This window comes from Lepisma saccharinum, chromosome 22 (assembly GCF_977018435.1).
Source record: "Lepisma saccharinum chromosome 22, izLepSacc3.1, whole genome shotgun sequence".
NCBI lineage: Eukaryota > Metazoa > Arthropoda > Insecta > Zygentoma > Lepismatidae > Lepisma > Lepisma saccharinum.
Window position 1 is genome coordinate 38,872,858 of NC_139250.1, and position 21,518 is coordinate 38,894,375.

General features: G+C 39.3%; 1 protein-coding gene across 1 annotated transcript in view; it reads left to right on the forward strand.

Annotated features, from left to right (window-relative positions):
- LOC146004971 (uncharacterized) overlaps positions 1–21,518 on the forward strand; it is a 628,831-nt gene that overhangs the window by 146,411 nt on the left and 460,902 nt on the right. Inside the window, exon 2 of the mRNA XM_083144050.1 lies at positions 6,358–6,419. The gene's annotated coding sequence lies outside the window, so the exon portion shown is untranslated. The remainder of the gene's footprint in view (positions 1–6,357; positions 6,420–21,518) is intronic.

Below are 21,518 nucleotides of genomic sequence, written 5' to 3' on the forward strand. Positions count from 1 at the left end.
ATGAATGGTAGATGGCGTTGAAGTCAGGCCGGAAGGCGAACTCGGAGGCGAGATGGTGAATCGACCGCTGAACTCACTCCCACTGAAAAGTCGCTTTTCACAATACATTTAGAGAAGTCCTCTGCATTGCCGGAACGAGTGTGGATGGACTTCAGTGAAGAGTGTGAGGACATGTATTGTACCTTCGGGAGGAACGTTCTGCTTAACGATAAATGATTTTCTCAGATTTGGGATTAGATACCTGTAAAGCAATTACGTTGAAAGGATTTAGCCATAACTCTGTTTGCTTCCCGCCACGTGACGCTGTTGCCGATACAACCACGTGTGTCGGTTAGTGATAAAGGCTGTCGTTTGTTATTCAATGGAGTGGAGATACATTTCACACTAGATCCGGACCCATTGTTTAGATCTAGTTTTTGAATTCGATTGATTGATTTGGTAATTATACTTCACTTCTTTTTACTATGCCACGTTTGGCTAATCGTGACAATGAGGATGAGTGATGATGTTGTGAAACAGATGAAGGGACACTATGAAAAGAACACCAATGTCCTGGACGGGAATGGAAGCCCCGGCATCATAGCGCTCTGTACTAACCATTTAATTTAGACGGTAGTTTCTCCGCCATTCTCTTTCTCTGTTAATAATACATGTATCGTTTCTTACACAATTCTCAATTTTCTCATTAAGGACAAACACAAACGTTCAAGTCGTACTCGGGATTCGAACCCGGGACCCCTGTTGTCATAGCGCGCTGCGCTGACCACTCCGCCACTGATATCGACATAGATGGAGTCTCGATTAGCATATATATACACACACATACATACATATATAAATTAAATTGAACTATAACAATAAAATTTAAAAAATTCCGGAGAGCAGCAGCCCTATGTGCATTTTCATTGAACTATGTGTGGACAAGTCAGGTGAAGCTGCCTCCCTTTGATCGAACCCAGGATCTCTAAAACCACGGGCGAGAGCACTAACCGTACAGCTAGGGCTGTGCGATATTGATTTATCGATATCGAAGTTCGATATAGATTGAATATCGATATCGAGTCGATATATCGAGTATCAAAAATATCGACGTCGATATCGATAATATCGATATCAACGAGGACGATAATATCAATATCGACGATAACGATAATATCGATTTCGACGATGCCGATAATATCGATATCGACAATCGCGACAATACCGACACATCTAAATTTTACAGTTTGAAGTTTCAATTGTAGTGTTATCCAGGAGAATGAGAGAATCGTGTTGTTCTTCGGTGGAAGCGAAAATAGAAGTCCCATAACACAATGGAGTCTGTAGTTCTTAACCACACTAATCAAGGTACTAAAAGTAAGCTAGCTTGAATGGTGTTTTTACATTCCTTACGTTACGTTAAGTCAAGCACAATGTTGTTTATAACTACACCTATAGCGCTAGCAGCGCGGACAGAACTATTTTGGAGGTGAATGATGACAAACTATTTTGTAAAAAGATCTTTTTGTCCGGTGCATAGTTTCGACGGTACAGGCGACCAGAAAAGGGCAGATGCGAACGGTCAGTCTCCCCCTCCCAGCAAAAAAAAAAAAAGACAACTGTATAAATATTTTCTTTCTTAGTCTAATAAATGTAATAGCCCCGAAAACATTCCCGCCGCTTTGCCTCCCCAACTCTGGTTTCGCCACTGTCCACGAACCCTTGAAAAATACAGCTGTACCCTGAATATTCCTCTGTGCATGATGCATCCAAGCAGCATATAGATTTTCATGCTCACTATTTATTCACGTAATTTGTATAACACAATATAGACTTATCTACAAATTCTCAGGTAGACATCCGTTTGCTATGGCAGAAGAAAGACATAGGAAAGTAAATTTAGTTGAGGTAAAATTTTCAAATGTTGTACCGAAGCCGCGGTCTCGTCTCGACTTTAAAGAGGCCTGTCTCACTCTCGGTCTCATCTCAAAAAGTCTAGGCATCTTCTCATCTTGAGTTATGAATAGTAGATACATCGCAGATCAGTCTCACTGCAGGGGAAAATCTCTGTTATAATGACGTATTTACGATTTTTAGCATGGTTCGAATCCGACAGCTCATTTTAAATAAGACACTCTTTCTTCTTTCTTATTTCATTCACAGCATTCCAATCGTAACATCCCTGTTCGATACCGCGCACACCTTGTCTCTCTCTCTCTATCTTCACCCGGTAACGATCAATAATCAAAATGCTGGTTTTGTTGGCTTTGCCTGACCTTCACTCACCTCTCCTCCAGGTTAGCGGTCTTCCCGTTTCCTGTGAGAAAAGCCTTTCTCGGCAAAATCCAGCTACAGGTCTGAGCAAGTTTGGACAAGTCTGTGCAAGATTATGTACGCTATCGAGCAGGGATGTTACGCAATCAACAGCCTGTTTGCAGATGACTTTCTCTATGTATTTCCGATTTAACTTGTTTAATTTGATTGTTAGTATCATATATATTTCTTAAGATATGCACTACCTCACGACGACAGTTTCGTAAATGTGACTTTTCGGTGCCTGCGGCATTCTTTCGCACCATGTAGTCGGGGAATGGATTTGCCGGTATTAAAAATGTGCTAAGTATGTAAATAAATATATTTTCATTTTCATCAAAATGTAGAGTCAAATATGGACCTAATATTGTAAAAAAATACCTGTTTAATAATATGAAACGACGTAACTATTGAGTTTTTAAAACAATTGATTGCGCTCTCTCGTCATTGTAACTATTACTGTGACTGTCTTGAAGAGTAACCAGAAGCGAATCTCGTACGTGTGCCACAAAATCGTTGCTACTGGCGCTGCTGTTGGGCGCGCAACTAGTAGCGAGGGTAAAGTTACAGTTGGGACGCCCTAGCAACCGGCGCAGGATTAAACATCTGGTTAAACAGTCAACAACAGGACACTTCCATTGTTCTCATTCTCAGCAAAGACAACTGATTCTTCAACTACTACTTCTGTTCTTTCATTCATTTTTTATGTTTTTACATACAGGTAGATCGAAGTATTAATTACACGTGTACCAAATGTATCATTAATGTTAAGGAAATCGAGCAATTGCCAAGCGTTTCGTTGTAATTTATTGAACTCTCTATTGCCAGAGCCTGTATTCTCATGTAGCTTCCCAAATTATCTCACTTCACACACCCACATGTGCCTCCCCGATGGTACAGTGGTAGGGTAAGCATCGTCGCATTGTAATCAAGTAGTCCTGGGTTCGATACCCTGTCGAGGCACATAGCGGTTCGGATCCCACTTCCAGCTGTAGGTCCATTCCAGATTAGCCGTAGTGTGCATAAAGTGGATTTTAAAACACCAACTCCATCAATCAATCAATTCAGATGCAATTAATTTGTTCTTGATAAATTCTTCTGCGTAATACAGTAACTCAGTTCTGTGAAATTCTGTTTTAGAGGTGAATTTTTGTAGGTTCCGCAAAATATAATTTAAAAACGTGTTAACGAAACCAAGTTGTACGTAATTTGTTTATACGTAATTCGCCCTAATTTTCAAGAAATACATTTCATTTGTACATTCTGAAGCTTCAACAATGTTACAGAAGTATAAATTCCATGTCTTTACAAAACAAAGGGCGAGTTTCGTCTACAAAACAATAGGCGGGCATAGTAAGCGGTCGGTATCGAGTTGCGCAAAAGACGAACGCCGCAGTGTGACAAAGAAGGCAAAGAGAGGCGGCATTAAATCAAAGGAGAACGATTTGCCACAGTTGTTCATAACACAAGACGCATTTTCTTTTGTAGGTAATTGTGATACGATTCAACACAAGTAAAAAGATGCCGGTAACTGATGCTTGCAATGTTCCATAATAAAAACACAACAAAGGTTAATTCAGTGAAGGTTTTCGGTTGCTGTGTAGAGCAGTAAGACAAAATGTTTCATGCTTGCAGGAATGTAAAATTCATACGGGAAGTTAACGTTAACCTACAAGAAACTTCAGATTCAAACTTCTAGATTCGTTAATTTATCACTTTACTACGGAAATAACATATATTAGCATACTGATACGTACGTGCTTTTTTTTTTCCAGAGCTTGCCAACAGCTGATTAGCCTGTCCGCGCGAACGTGGCAACGCAGAAAACCCCCAGCCACATGGCAGCCAACGAGGAGACAGAATTTGGTCACGTTCTGCCGTTCCGCGTTCTGATTGCACACCGCTCCTTATCGCTTTGCTATGGTATCAATGGACTGCTCGACTTGGTACTCTCTTCCAACGTTGCCAAAATTACGTTTGTAACAACCAGGATCCGATGCTTGAGCCCTCATTCCCTATTGTTGACAACAATTGTAAATAAACAAGAATTTTAAGGATTTTACAATATCAAAAGCAAACAGTTGGGAGGTTAAAAAAAGCTATTGCTCGGATGACAGAAAACTTGTAATTAACGCAGTTGAAGGGTTGTAAGCTTTCGTTTGTTTAACTTCGGACCTTATTCAGTTATTTACAAGTAATTAACCCAACTCTTTTGGTCTCACGTGAACATGTATTTATTGCGCGAATATGGAGTAGGTTGTATGTTGAGAAATGTACGGAAATATGGAAATAATATGTAAAAATAACTAGAATTTCAGCCAAAACCTAATATTTGTACAAATATGTAAAATAAAAAAAACTTTTTTTCGAGTCTACATACCATATACATATACATATACATAACCATATACATAACTGATTTCAGCTTCATATATAAATATGTATTTACATATAAATCCGTTCACTATCATGATCGTAGTTGACAAAAGAAACTACAAACGAAACGGCGATACATTAGTGGTGCAATGATCGAGCCATAATTGTATTTTAATACCAACAAATTTAAGAACGGAGATACCGACTATATCGACGTCAATAATATCGATGTCGAATATCGACATGTCGGTATGGAATATTGATATCGACGTCGATATTATCGATATCGATATATCGACGCTGATATTATCGATATCGATATATCGACGCTGATATTATCGATATCGATATATCGATGTTGATATTTTAACGATACCGACGCTTCGATATTTTAAAAATATCGCCTCGATATCGAAATATCGCACAGCGCTACACACAGCTACACGAGACTTCAAAACAACTGTATAACTCATGTAAAAGTGCGATAAATATTAGATATAGATACATAAATCGTCGTATGCAACGTCATTATGAGCAAGATTGAAATTTAAATTGCAGTTAAGTCTATAAAGAATCAATGAATGTGATAATAATTTTTCTGTTACTTTCGAGGATGAGTTTTCGCAGCAAGCATGCCCTCCTGACAGCTGCGCAGGGTCAATGCGTTGGTAAACCACTCAGGGATCGATCGCAAAGCCCGGTGACCGCGAAAACCACGCACTCCGTGACGACAGAGTGACTGACGCTGCTTCTATGGTGCCAATGACTTCCGAAACACGTGTCATATTGCTGTGAAACTTCGTGGCCTCCTTGTTCTGCATTTAGGCTGGTCTGAACATGTACTAAAACAATGTGGGAAAGGATATTCAATGCTAAAGAGGCTTTACACGCTTGTTGACTTAATTTCACCCAAAAATTAAATTAAATTTCGTCCAATCTTTAATATATCAACTATTGTGATGTTGTTTACGGACCAAGAATCACAAAAAGCCTCTCAAGCAAAATAGAGATAGTCTAAAAAGAATGTATGAAGTATGCCTACATATTTTAAAATCACGAATACGTCCTCCCTGGCTTAATCAGAGCAAGCTATCAATTGTCGGTGGGATAAAAAAAGTGGGGTATTATTGTTCTGTACTAAGAAAAGAAGGCACCTTTCTTTCTCCGTAATTTCCATATCCTGCCATCGACAATATGAACTATCCGTTGTGCTAAAGCTACGAAGAAAAAATTATGAAATAACCGATTATGTGCGAAAGAATTACGAAATTATACAGAAATATGTCTTATTACAACAAAATTGAATAAATATGTTGTAAAAACGCGAAATTGGTGAAATATGTCAAAATATGCTTTGTCAAGTTTGTCTATTTCGGCTGACCTTCATCAGATATGTAAAGATCTCATCCAATATTAGATCCGAAGCAAAATGAAAAATATGTTATAACATAAATTCCTGGGCCCTAGTAATATGTAATTTAATCATGTAATTTAACTATCTCATTCATTTGTTGTACTTTAATGCCAAGAGGTGAATAATGTTTCCCCCATATTTCTTCAATTTCATCATATAATCACTCATTCCCATCTTCATGATAAGCCATCAGTGGCAGAAAACGGAAGTAAAATAAACCAAACCAATCAATCAATCAATCAATCGAAGTTAAATATATATATTTTTTTTTTCAGGTCTATGAGGCCATTTGCAATGAAGGCGCTGTTGGAACCACCGTTAGAAGTTTGAGTCCGAGGTAAGTGGTGCTCTCTGTAGGTAGATTTATAGTAAAGATCAAGTACCTCGGGGGGGGGGGGGGTGCGAAAGAGTGCTTTCGTATTCCTTATTATCAGGTTCGCATACATTTTAGTACCAGCCATGCCCATCTCAATAATACTCTAATAAGAAAAAGCATAATAAAACATATTATCACGTTTATTATTGTACTTCTTGCAATAATGTGTTATGCTCCTCCATTGTTAGTGTAGCTCCAGTCTCGATTAGCATCTGTTTTATAAAACTTTATAAATCCACGGCGACACATAAGCTACCGAGGATGGACGACCAATAAAGGAACTTCCAAAGCTATTTATTTATTTATTTTATTTATTTATTGCGTCTTGTTTATCATGGCGAAGTTAAGGCTTTGTAGCCTTTTCTACCACTTAACCATGTTTACAACAACATTTAAACCATTACATAGAAAGGTAAATTTTAAAATATAAAAAGAGAAATATAAAATTACAAAGAAAAAATTACAGAAAAAATGATAAGAAAAAAATGCATACGGGAATAAAATCCTAACCTATACACACGAACATACAACAAAACACACACATACACACACACACACACACAATCAGATATTCATGACAGTAGTCAGGGATTTGAAATATTAAGGTGAATAAGGATTTTCAGTGTTGTTCTGCGCTTAACTGTATGCAATTTATCACTAAAATATAATGTGCTAACTATTTGTGCCCAATAAAAAATGTTTTAATTGCGTCTTAAAGACATATACTGAAGATGAGTTTCGGATTTCGAGGGGCAGTGAGTTCCAAAGACGAGAAGTAGAAACGGTGAAAGATTTTGAATAAAAATTTGAGTTATGAAGGGGGATGAGTAGTTGAGTTCTCCCTCGCGATCTGGTGTCAAGGCTGTGTGATTCGGAAAGCATTGAGAATCTGCTCGAGAGATAAGCCGGTTCCTTTGAACTGATTGCCCTATAGAGAAGGGTGAGGTTGTGTACCTTTCGCCGATCAATTAATTTGAGCAAATTTAGCTTTGTAAAGAAAACGGATAAATTGTCCCTATATTTCAGATCGAAAATAAAGCGGACGCAGGTGTTTTGTACTCGTTGAAGACGTTGAGCGAGATCATCTGGTAATTCGGAATAGACAGAATCGCAGTAATCGAAGTGTGGAAAAACAAGTGCTTGCACCAGCTTGATTTTAATGCTAACGGGTAGAAAATGTTTAAGCCGAACAAGAGCGTGTAATGCAGCAAAGGATCTTTTACTAGTTAAATTTACGTGATCTGACCATGAGAGATGCTGATTAAACATTACGCCCAGATTTTTGGCTGTTTTACTTAATTTAATAGCTTTCCCTAAGACCATTATGGGCGGGAGGGAAGAAATTTCAAATGCTGAAAGCATTTTTTGTGAACCTATAATAATAGTTTGGGTTTTCGAAGGATTAATTAGTAGCCCATGATTAGCTGACCAAGTACTGTTTTTGTTCAGATCCTAATTTATATCGCGAATTGAATTTTCAATATTCTGTGGAGGAAATGACAAATACAGCTGAACATCATCTGCATAGATGTGATATTTACAGTGTTCGAGTGCGTCAGGAATATGGTTAATGTACAGAGAGAAGAGGAGTGGACCGAGGACGGTTCCCTGGGGGACACCGGCGCTGATTGATCGCCACGACGATTTCTCACCAGAGTTGAAGACGCATTGTTGGCGTTCATTAATATACGAACGGAACCAAGCTACGGTTGGGTCAGAGAAGTTGTACAGGAAGGATAGCTTGGATAGCAGGATGTCGTGGTCAATAGTCTGAAAAGCTTTACTAAAGTCCAGAAGTACAAGAATAGTTACTTCTTTAATGTCCATGGCGTGTCTTATGTCGTCCGTCACGTTGATGAGCGCTGTGCAGGTGCTATGGTTGCGCCGGAATCCCGATTGGAGGGGATTCATTAGATTGTTTCGTGATAAGAAATTACGCGTTTGGTTACTGACAACGTGTTCGAGAGCTTTGGACAGAGCCGGAAGAATACTTATCGGCCGGTGGTCGCCGAGGCTGAGAACTTTGTTTGTTTTCGGCAGAGGGCGAACCTTAGCCAGTTTCCAAATCGACGGGAATATGCCGAAGGACAGGGAGAAATTAAAAATGCCTGTTATAGGAACGAGAACGTACGGGAGAATTTTTTTAATCATTAGAACAGAGATTTCGTCTATTCCCACAGCAGTGGATTTTATTTTATTGAGAGCTGACTGAACGTGTTCTGGCCGAATGGGCGAGAAGAAAAATTACTGCTCGCATTTCCAACTGGCGGCTGGGAAACAACGAATCAGCGATCAGTTGAATTCTCTTCGACTGACATCGGGTATTTTCGAGTCACAAGACACCGAAAGTTGCTGGCGGAACGAAACAAACGAGCATCGGATACAAAGCATGTTTATCATCGCCGTTACCGGATAAAACTTGTACAATAGCACACAATGCATGAAAAATTAGTACACAAGATACCCAAACACAAAAACAGACTTACGCTTGGCAACGTTGTAACAAAGACGATCGGTGGACAGATAGAGAGAGCCTCCAATTGGGCGCTCGATCAGTATAGAAATGCTATGAGAGGAAAAACAAGGATATGCAAACCACAACTGTTGCAGAGAGGACAAAATAACATGAAGAAAAATCCTGCCATGTCATCAGTCTAATGAAAATAATGAGTCAGAGCCCAACAAGAGCTGACACTGAAACACAAGCCGCAAAGACACTGACTTGACTCTTTCTTCTTGTTTTATTGTTATACTTTTTACTGGCCTGTTACTGCCCCGTTTCATAATCTATATTTTTTGTACACTATAGTACATAATGTTAACATTTTAATTAACAAGAAACGTTTTATATGTGTAGAGCAAAACGTTTTTCTAGGTAGTTATAAAAGATGTCACAATAATATTTCAATCATAAGAACAAGACTACAATAAAGAAAACATAATTTTCAGCAGCTCGTAGCATCGAAATGAGATCTTAACGAGTAAATCTTTAACAAGATGATTTGTTTGCGTTATGTCCTCTGCACACTGTGAAAGTTTTTGGTGTTGTTCGGTCATAACCCTTGACAATATATGTTCAAGACAATTACAAGTAGAAAAGAAGAAAAGTTGCTTTAAAATAAATTCCGAGTGACAGAATCTCTTAAATAATATTCTATTTAATTTCCTGAATATTTTCGAAAATTAACGGTATCTGGTATCTGCTAAAAGTACGTCAGGCAATATTTTTTACAAAAAACCTAGCAAATTATATTCTGTGAAGTAGATTCTTCTATTTACGTTATATTTATTACTTCTAAGCAGTGGCGGAGATTTGGGGAGCGGGGGGGTAGTTGCCCCCTACTTTTTGCACTTTTGTTCCCGAACGATGCTAAACCATATGTATCAAGGGAAAGTAAACTGTTCTTGCCCCTCCTTAGATTTGGCACATTTGCCCCCTAGTTTTGGAACCCAATCGCCGCCACTGCTCCTAAGCCATTACGTGGCTGGAAAACCCGGATGTTTAAAAAGAAGACAGTTTTTCTATCCTCCTGCTCAGTAGCGGCGAAAAGAGATCACAGACGTGGCGTTACAGGTGGAGAACTAAATTGTTGTATAGTGTAAAGAGTATAAAACATTCCCCTATGATTGATTGATTTAGTTTATTTTACTTCGCGTTTTGTGCCTCTTGGCTAATTTGCGAAGATGGGGATGAGTGATGAAATGATGAAATTGATGAATGGACATTCACAAACAACCACGCCCGACCGGGATTCGAACCCGGGACCCTTGGCGTCGCAGCGCGATATGCTAACCACTTTTTTTTATTATTTTTTTATTTTTTTATTTTTTTTATTTCCTTTACTATTTACATCTGATTATTAACAAACTTTTCATGATTACTATACAGGTTTTACAAACTAGGATATATTACATTTAGAAAATTTGCATAGACATTGTTCTTTTTGTTTGCCGACATATTTTGAAATGTGTGCCTTAAATAATGCACAAATTGTTCATGAAAGTCAAGTTGCTGATAAATAGCGGCAAACCAAGCATAGTGCCCTAGTAACCACAATACACTGTTTTGTTTCTTGTTAGGGAAATAACTAAAATTGGGAAACAGAAGATGATCAATTGTAATATTCTTCTCATTGGTACGACAAATGACACTTACGAGTTTCGCAACATATTTCCATGACGTAGCGGTTATTAAGCATTCACTGAGCTTATGCACTAAACTATCAGGCACGTTACATATTACACATAATGACGAATCTGCCATGTGCAGATCATAGAGTTTCACTCGAGTCAGCAGGATTTGATGCACTATAACGAACCACGCCGATCGTATTCTTGTTGGGAGATGCCTCGCGCGTGTATATTTTTCCACACCACAGGCCAACGACCTTCCGGGTGTCTTGCAACTATCTTAACAGCCTGTTGAGACGCTACACGCATTCTTCTGTACATGTGCGACACCACTGGAACAGGCAGGGTAGGAGTTTGTAACAAGCCATAGCAGATCTCTACTAAGGTATCACGGAGGTACCTAAGGTTGGGGGGAATTGAGGTCACGTTTATGGGAGACTCCAACGGTATACGAGCCAAGCAGTATCGAAGAACGTAACTGGTAATGCTATCCGGCCTCTGAATCATCGTCTCGATGTCCGCTTGAATGCGAAGCGCCTGGCTCTTGTGTTGCACGTGTGCAAGATTCAAGCCTCCTCCTGTATTATGCAAACACAAGGTCTCGTGCTTAACTCGTAACAACTGCCCATTCCACACAAACCAGTTCACCGCACTTTTCAGTTTTGCTACATCTAGCATACGCATTGGAATTATTTTTGCTACAAACCAGACTTTCGACAGTGCATATACATTGACAAACGTGACACGTGCTTGCAAACTAATAGTTCGAAACTTATTAATTTGCAACACAGCTTTAACGCTCCCAATCACTCTATCATAATTTACGTGTATCATTTGTTGCAGAGAAGGCGTAAAGACTACCCCAAGAATTTTTAAGGTGTTAACAACAGGGAAGTGTTGTACAGGTGTGTTGGATGGGTCGGTATTTAAATACATCAGACAAGATTTTTTTACATTAATGTGGAGGCCTGAATGCACGCCAAATGCCGTCGTTAATTTATGAACCATATCGACATCCACAGGTGACTGAACTAAGATGCTGACATCGTTCGCATAAGCTAACACTTTTAGAGACTTCGACAGTATAGTAATGCCTTTTAGCTGTGCTTCCAAAGAAGTAAGCAGGGGACTTAGGGAAATACAGAACGCTGGCATTGATAGGGGATCTTCCTGTCGGACACCTGTCATTATGCGAAGCGATTTTGTCAAAAAACCATTAATCTGTATTCGCGATTCAGCATTGTGATAAAGCCCCTGCAACGCTGCGAGAAATGTCCCGCGTATTCCAAGTTTTTGGAAAACATGAAACATATAGTTATGGATCAGAGAGTCAAACGCACGTTCGAAATCCAGAGCTAAAATCGCTTCATCTTGTGAACTTTTTGTATTTTGATGATTAGTAACTACCTCACGCAGCGTTTGCAGCACGGCATGAATGTTTTTGTTTCCACCATATACATATTGCATATCACCCACCAAGTTGGTGGAGTATGGCATTAAACGTGCAAGCATACATCGTGAGAAAATTTTATAGTCTGAGCACAAGAGAGTAATGGGGCGATAATGAGTAATTTCTGTCGGCTTTGCGCATTTCGGTACTAATACTATAATTCCGGTCTGGGAAGTTTTACCCATTTTCTGTTGCTGAAAGACAGCATTGACCCACTCAGTTAAGGTCTGTCCCATTAGCGTCCAAAAAGTTTGAAATAAACTTGTAGGAAGCCCATCAACACCAGGGGCGGAGAATGGCTTCGCCGCTTTCACAGCTTTATACACTTCTTCGATTGTGAAATCCGCGTCCAACTTAGTTCTATCTTCATCCGAGAGTACCTCCGACACGGCATCCACCACTGTACCATAATTTGAGTTGTCCGGGTGCTTCTGCGAAAACATCAAACTAAAGTGCTCATATATTTTACCTTGTATATCCTTAGGTGCTGTGATTTTATTACCCGCACCATCTGAGAGTTCAGTGATGATTTTCCGTTGTGCATTATGTCGTTCTTGGATCACGTGACTAATCGAGACAGCTTCTTCATGGTCCACCTGAGGAAGTCTACTTCGAATTTTAGCACCCATACGTTTGTTCGCTGTCATGCGTAAGAGGATAGCCTGTACACGTTTTATATCAGTGTTGACCGGTCTCCCTGCCGATGCTTCGTCTATTAATTCGCGCAAAACCCGATAATAAAACTGATATTTATTATTCCAATCACGAGACCTCTCTTTACAGTATGCTAAACAGAATCGTTCAATTGCCGGTTTTAAGAACTCGTCCCACCAACGAAGGATGTCAGTATGTCTAAGGCGGTGCGCCTCCCAAAGACTCCATTGCTCATGAAATGCTCGTTTGAAATCGTCATCAGAAAAGATTGACGTATTCAATTTCCAATACCCATATCCCCGAGGCACTAAGGGAAGATCAATGTTAATTGCCATTACCACTACCAGATGGTCCGAAAAACATGTAGGTGTGAGGTAAATCGAAGTTACTTTCTGACGCAGTAACGGGGTAACATAGAACCGGTCCAAACGGGACGCACAATTGTCTCTAATGTATGTATATCCCCTCTTACCCAAATGTTTATCTGTCCAAACGTCTACCAATTTAAAACCCGACACCAATTTTTGAAGAGAATTTGATGTGTAAAAACCAGGACGTTGATCTTGTGGTCGCAATACGCAATTAAAGTCCCCGCCACATATGATATGTTCCTTTGCACCCTGCAATTCAGCTGCCACGTCTGTCGCAAAAAAAATATTTCTCTGTTGTCTCTGTTGAGTACCTGACGGGGCATATATATTGCAAATCCAAACATTTGCCACTTTCGCACATATAATTCGTCCGTTTGGATGACACGAAACATTTGTGATCGGCACAGTATTTCTCGCTAGAATAGCAGTCCCCGTTGCCTGACAATTTGCATTGTTATAGACTACTATTGATGGGGGTAAGTCAAAATTGGTCACTTGTACCTCCTGGAGGAAGGCTATATCGAGAGACGACTGGATGAAAAAGTCACCCAGCGCCTCTTGTTTATTACGGTTTTGCAATTTATTAATGTTAATCGTGGCTATTCTGAGTGAGGTAAACATAGCTAAGTGGGTATTCCTAAACCTGATCAGGGACGCTTTAGCCCCCTTACTGGCAAGAAGCGCGTTGTATACATTATACCAAACATTAACACAAAAAAACAGTAACACTATCACACGCATCATTAATTTTCATGAAGAATTATCTTTTCACTAGCACTAACACTAGCACCTAGATTATTAACACTTTGGGACCGGGTAATTCGCACTGGGGAGGGAGAGAGGGGGCGTTGGTCATCAATCTTCTTGGTCGGTGGGTTGATTTCCGCATCCCTTTGAGAACTTTTCTTGCGCTTCTGATTCTTCAGCTGCTTCTGCTGTCCTTCCGTGGGTAGCTTCCTTCTGGTGGCATCCTTCAACGGGGCCCTTGAAACAGCAACAGGCTTCACATAACTTGGGACTTCATCTGGAGTCAGCTGGATATCAGAATTGTCATGCACATTCATCTGGTCTTCACACTTAATTTGGTGGGCACCCTCTGGTAGATCTTCATGTAGTTCCATTTGTACAGTTTCTTCCCGTTCCACTTCATCAGCTCATAACAGTGAAGTTTCCATGGTTTCGTCCGTCGCGTTGTTCCCCGAAATTGTTACCACTGCAGGATCGTCTTTCGGTGCTTTCTCAGTTGACGCTGTTGGTACATCACCCTCTGTCTTCTGACTCAATTTCGTTCTGGTGGGTATTGGCAACACTGTGGGTCGAGAGTCCAATTGTGTTTCTTTGACAGTGAGTTGCGTTGGTGGTCGATTGACACGTTGGGCATAGGTGCTGGGTTCCTGGTTGTTCATAGATGTGCCCGCTTGGACTGCGGTCGAACTTGCTACGTTAGGATTAGTGCGTCGTCGTCTTTGGGGACACGTGGCTGCTGCGTGTGTCAATTCGTCACAGATCTTGCAAGACGGCTGCTGCCCATAATATGTGACCCAATATCTCGCACCTTGGATCGTGACGTAAGACGGTATTGACTGCTTCAATACCATCCTCAACACTTTTATGCCCGTGCGGGTACGATAGATATATTCCTGCGAGTAAGTCTCGTCGTCAATAGACTGTATTTCGCCATATTTTATGAGTACCGCAGATAATGCCTCATCCGTAACTTCCATCGGGATGACATGTAGTCGCACCATTGTTGATATTCTGTCCGCCCATTCCAATCGTACATCATGATCACCATCCTCATCACGAAACACCAACATTCGTCCACACGTCCGTATTGTTTGCTCACCTAACAGGTGTGATACCAGTTTAATATATACACACTTACGAAAATGGTCAATTTCAATGCTTAGAACCTGGTCTTCGGTGAGAGCCAGCGTTTCACTAATCCAACGGTGTAACTTCACTGACGTGGGTCTCTTTTGAGCACTCGAAAAAGACAATTTTAACGTGTTAACACGACGTGTTTCCATTATACAACAGTCCGAATTACTTCTATTTGACTCGTAACTAGTATTCCTTCCTACTCACCAGGACACGGCCTCGTTCGAACCAAGCTGCAAGCGCCACGCGAGACGATGTTGCTCGTAAGGCTGCTTCCGCGAGACTAACCACTCGGTCACAGGGTTGGGCCATTCCCCTAAGAAAATGAATGTCAAACATTAATGACACTTTAATCGAAGAAACCATTCATTAATCAATGTGTTCCTATTTGTTTGTCAAGGGTCAAACAACCTTTGTAACTAATAAAAAATCAAAACAATGTTAAAAATGTATACAGAATATACATACCTACAGAATGCACTACGTAACCAGTACAATGTTTAGCTACTTTATAGCAAGTAGTGTCCGATGTAGAATCTGAGACGAAAAATGGAAACACGAATTAAAAGCAATGGACTTTCCCCACTAAATCGGGACGTCTGCTAGCCTTGCATCAATGATTAAAAAACTAAAATTACCAAATATTGCCGACCGCAGACATCTGGACCCTCACTTTCTCCACAAACAACCCATTCATTCTGCAAGGTCAAAATATAAATTCTTGCAAAATTTGAATATTCGCCAACGTTATTTTCGTAGGTTATAGGTTCGGATTAAAATATTTCATACCTCAAGGGAGGGGGCATGGCCTTCATGGGCTGCTTGTTTGTGAATGTACCTTGGTCAGTTTTGTTACTCATCCTCACTAGCGTATGCAGGATCTCTTTTCTGAGGGGATTGGAATTGTAAGAGTGAATATCACATACGTAGTTACGTTCTAAGTATGGGTGGTATCTACCATAACATATTTTGTAATTACCATATCTTACCTTAGTTTTAAAAGTTAATAAAAGATAAAAAGGTTTGAAGGTGGTCGGTCATTTTGAGGGGAGTTTGCATTAACCACTTGCTACGCATTGTTCATTTTTAATATGTATATGTTTTATTTGTTTATGTTGTAATTAAATTTATAATTTTTGGCTGTATGTTGATTACATGCAATCCCGGAAGTGGAAGAAATTTCCGATATCGAGAGGTATCTTCTTCTTCATTATTTTTGGCTCACACCGCGTATTATTGCAATTTCTAGCCAAAGTTGCTAAGTTCAGGTGCTAGTGTATAATGTTCCAAACTGTTGTTGAATGTTTTTCGCTTTCCTCGAAACACTATTAACTTATTGAGTGCTGTAGTCCATTCTGTTCTTATGCTATAACGACTTTGCAAGGTCCTTTCTATTTAAATTGTCGCGAGAGTCATTATGGCTGTTTAGATTGTAAACCTATATTTTCTAGCGAAACTATAAAGAATCCAAATAACTGCAGTGCGAGGTTCAGTTATTAATAGAGCCCGGAAGTTTGGCAAAATGCCTCTTTTTATTTACTGCATATATTGATAAATGTTTTCCGGATATACGTTTTTTATGTTGTTTCGAATGTTTTAGAAGCCTTTTCATTTTGCCTATTTTGTCTATTTGGGACCCCACTGCCTATTTTTAATTATAATGCCTTTTTCTGCCTTTTTCAATTAAATTTGACCATTTTTTTAAAAAAAATGTTGGCATTTATTTTTCTTCTGTTTATTACGTGAATCATTTTCGCCTTATTTAAGTAATATTGAACTCACGCATGTTTCAACATTTCTGAAGAAGAAAAGTGTGAGGAAAAAAAGTATTTCATGCTGAGTTAGGATATTGCCTTTCGGTTAACATTTCCTTGTGCATGATTGACTGCTGAAGTGGAGAGGTTGATTTCGAACACAAAGAAGATATTTCTGAAATCTCCCTCTCGAACCCGAAAATTTCAGGAAGTTACGCCTGAGCTTAGTTTTCCTCCGCAACCAGTCTTGACAAGATGGGGAACCTGGATATCAGCAGCTATATATTATGCTAACAACCTTGAAAAAATCAGTGAGGTGATCGATGCTCATCCAGAAAATGAAGCGGCTTCAATTCGTGAAGTGAAAAACTCCTGTGCTATTCAGAACTGAAGAATGAACTGTAGTTTATTTTTCACATTATGGTGCATTGCCAGAGACAATTACAAAGCTAGAAAAAAGAGGTGAGACTCTTGTAGCATCCATGAAAATCTTCGAGGAACCTATGCAGCAGATGATGGAAGTGCCAGGAGAAAAGGGGTCAGCTGTTGCGGAAAAGTGCAAACGGGTAGTGAGTGCAAATAAGGACTTGAAACAATTGAAAACAATTTTTGATATTCTAAAAGATGAAAATGCTGTTACCAAAATGAGTCCAGCTACATTAGCTTGTTCTATGTTTACTCCAATAACTTCTGTCGAAGTAGAAATATCATTTTCTATTATGAAAAACATTCTCTCTGACAGACGACTATCAATGAATGTTGAGAACTTAAAAAAACACCTTGTAGTTATGTGCAATCAAGACGGAGAAAATTGAAATGCTCTTCCCAATGTAGATTTTAACATGTTGCCAGAAATTATATATAAAAGTAAGCGACTTCCAAATGTGCCATTTTTTCGGTTTATTTTGCCTTTTTTTCATTTTTAGTGCCTATTTTCCACATTATAAATGCCTTTTTGCGTGCCTATTTTAACGAAATTAAATGCCTGAACTTCCGGGCTCTAGTTATTAATGTACATAAGGATATCGGAAATGGAAACTGTGCATGTTGTAAGTTTTTATATAAAGAGTCTCGGTGTTGTTGTCTTAAGGGATATTCAAAAAATAAATGGTTGAGTGTTTGATTAGCTTCTCCGCACTTACAGGACGTTGTTGATGGCACAATCTTGATTTACTAATACATGGCCTGTACGCATTCTTAATCTATATATATATATATATATATATATATATATATATATATATAAATGGATGGATGTTTGTGTGTGTGTGTGTGCGTGTGTGTGTGTGTGCGTGTGTGTGTGTGTGGGTGTGTATTTGTTCCGGCATAACTCTCGAACGCCTGGAGTAATTTCAACCAAACTTGGTACACATATCACTTGCAACCTGGAAAGAAATACTGTGGGGGTAAGACACACCTGGCACCCCTAGGGGCGGGGGTGGGAAGAGGGTGACATGTAAAATAATCGAAAACGACCGATGTTAAATTCCGCTCAAAAATCAGCCGTGACTCTATGCATCCCGCACAACGATGGTGATTCTCGGGTTGTCTTACATTCAGGCTGATATAAGTTTGTGTTGCGAAAACGACCGATATTAGTGTGGAATCCATAGTTTTCTTGGTTGCTAAGTTGAGTACTGACACTCCCAATGCCGTTCAACTCCACGTTCATCACCTATCGGCATGGGGGTGAGAGGGGGAGAAAAATGACCTAGATTAGTGTCGAGTCCATAGTTTTCGGAGTCGCTAAGCTGATTGGTGACATTCAGGATGAAATAAAATTACTTACATTTTAATTTTACACTATAGTTAGAATTCATTATTTTTCTGCCTAATAGAACATTGGGATAAATAAATACCCGGGCAATGCCGGGTAATCAGCTAGTATAATATATATGTTGAGAGATATCTAGAGCTGTCCAATCTTTTGTTGAATCGGTTGCCAGGACAACAGTGTGTGAGGAAACCTGAACGTAGTTTGAGTTGTGTGGGATGATGCAAAATCTGTGAATGAAATTGAAGCAGCTTATTGTATCGGGTTTTCATAATTTTAAATAGTGGTATTATATTGCAGTGAATATTTAAAGTGATATGATTTTAATATAAAATACAACGGCAATAAACTTAGTTATTTTTTTATAACTACACGTCAACTCAACTCAACAAATTTTTATTGGACTTACAGCTTTACAGGTGGCTGTTTATGCCAAGCATACTGTAACTACACGTCCTGATAGTGTTGAGCGTAGCCTCAACATAAAGGATAGTCTCATAACTCTATCGCACACGGGGATTGGACAACTAGCGTGCAGTGGTAATCCGGTCTCTCGCAACAAAAGGAATGTCACACACTTTGGGTTTTCCCGAGTTCTTTACTACTTTCATATGAAAGTTTATTTTCTCAAAATCTGTGAGAGGGACTGTAGTTCCCCTTGCTTATCGTCAGCAATCAAAATTGGCAGAAATGCGGTGTAAGATAACACGGCATTCAAACAGCAATACTTCAGTATTACCAGCTAATTGACGAACAAAGCAGCTATTATGTTTCCTTCAAAACATCTCAAAGCTATATCCTGTTAGACAGACTTGCCTGTCTTTCCTAGTGTAGACATAGCCTAAGGAATTCGAATGCAAGTAATGGAATGTGTCAAATCGCACTCTTTTCGAACCCTCATTCCAGGTTGGTTTCCTTCTTCGAGTGGCAATTCCTGAATCCATTCCGGATAACTCAATCACCCCTTTGATGGCACTGAAACTGTAGCTCCGGTACGCGACGCTCTTTAAAGACCAATAAGGGACGACCATGAAGCGTTATTGCTTTCGATGACGACATCAGATGAAGCATATAAAAGAGAATTTATTGCAACTTGCTTTCAGATATCTGGCGACATTCACAAGCTTACTCTGGGGAAGATTTCGTCGAAAGACCTGTTGGAGCTCCTTTTACGGCAGGTCTTGGATGGAAACGATCAACTGATCTGAAGCCACTGGAATATCTTCGTCAAAAGTATGCAAGGCAATTCCAACGTCTCACTCATTTTCAAAAGTACTTCGTAGCACGCCCGTTTTCTAAAAATATATGTCGAGATGGGGGTGGAGGAGATCCGAACCAAGTGTCTCAGAAATAATAATAATAATAATAATAATAATACATGCTTAAATTAATTCGTTAACCCTACCTTGCCTGAGGAGGGAGGGGTCAAAGACCTACACTTTCTTTTATAATTACAATTCAAGAAACAATTAATTTTGTTATTGAATCTCTGCTTTCTTTGTTGATTATATACATGTGCAGTTATTTATTAATTATAATAATTAGAAATTTTACCATAATTACCAACCAATTGTAATGATGGGTTGGTGAGGGTCATAATCCCTGCTTAGGCTAAATATTCTTTAAAAAACATGGGAAAAAAGTAATGTCGATGGTAGAAAAAGATGGCAAAATGAGGAATGATTACTAAAAAAAAGTACACGTAACCACCCCCCCCCCCCCGCTTCGAAAATCCTGGGCACGCCACTGCGAATGTCTGCTATTTCCACTTGTTAAAAGGATAAACACATATTGAACGATATAATCATATTAGATAATTCTCATCGTATGGGATAGAATTATGTGTCTTTTGTAGTCGTAAAGTCTGTGATATGAGCTTTTACAATGATTTGGCAGATACATATTGCCCCGCCCCCTCGCCCCGTTGAGAGTTCTACCCTGACGTTTGACAAATCTTGCGATGACTACGCCACTGGTTCCTGGATATTTAACAACCGTGGCCAAAAGTAAGATTCTTGGAGTTCTGCGTGGTTAGCTGTATACTCGATATTTATTTATTGGGAATCAACAAATTAGTCCCCCCCCCTCCTTGCGTAGTTTTTGTTACTGCAATCTCCTTCCCTCCGATTTATTTCTTCTCGTCGACTTTTTTCCTCCTATTTCCTGCCTCCAATTCTCTTCTCTCTCCCTTTCCCTGCCCCGACTTGATTAATGAAACCAAATGAAGTTTTTCTTCTCTTTATATCTCCGATCTTTCTTTCCATTTGTTTTTATTTTTCCTAATCTCTCTCTGTGTCTCGTTCTTTCTTTGTTTCTTTTCTGTGTATATCGATTTTAACTTTTTGCCCTTCTAAACACACTCCTTTTTTTGTTTACTCTTTCATTGCAAAATGTTAATTTCTTCTCTTTCTACGATTCATTTCTCTCTTGCTCTCTCTCTCTCTCGTCTTTGGCAGGATTCACACACCACATAATATACAGGGTGAACATAAAGTCCGGTACAACTTTAAAAAAAATAATTCTAAAGTAACTAGTAACATTACAAAGTGCCACAGTACAGTACTTGAACGAGTAAAGTCATTTTTTTTTGTATAGCAGGTGTTCCCTGTACCTCACTTTCTCGTCACTAGTGGTGGCAAATTCAATATGGCGCTTTCTGGGGCCGAAAAGATTTTTTTGTGTGCTACATTTTGATAAAACAAAGAGTGTTACATGTCAAACGGAAATGTAGGTGCAAATAATAATGCTAATATTTCTTAAAAATATTTTTTTGAAAGTGTTGTCGGACTTTATGTACACCCTGTATTTGAATAGGGAATAGAATATATTTTTAATTTATCTCCTAGTATCTACTCTTAGTGAACAATTCTTATCTCTGAGGGATGAATTCATTTCTGGATAATCTCAATGACGTCGCACTTCGAGAGTTGTAAGGGATTGAGTTGAATATAATTCTACAAAGGCCGGTCAAGAAGTAACGCACAATCGACAATCCACTGTAGCTCGGGAATGGGAAGGACTGGGGAAATTAAATTTTGTAGGTAG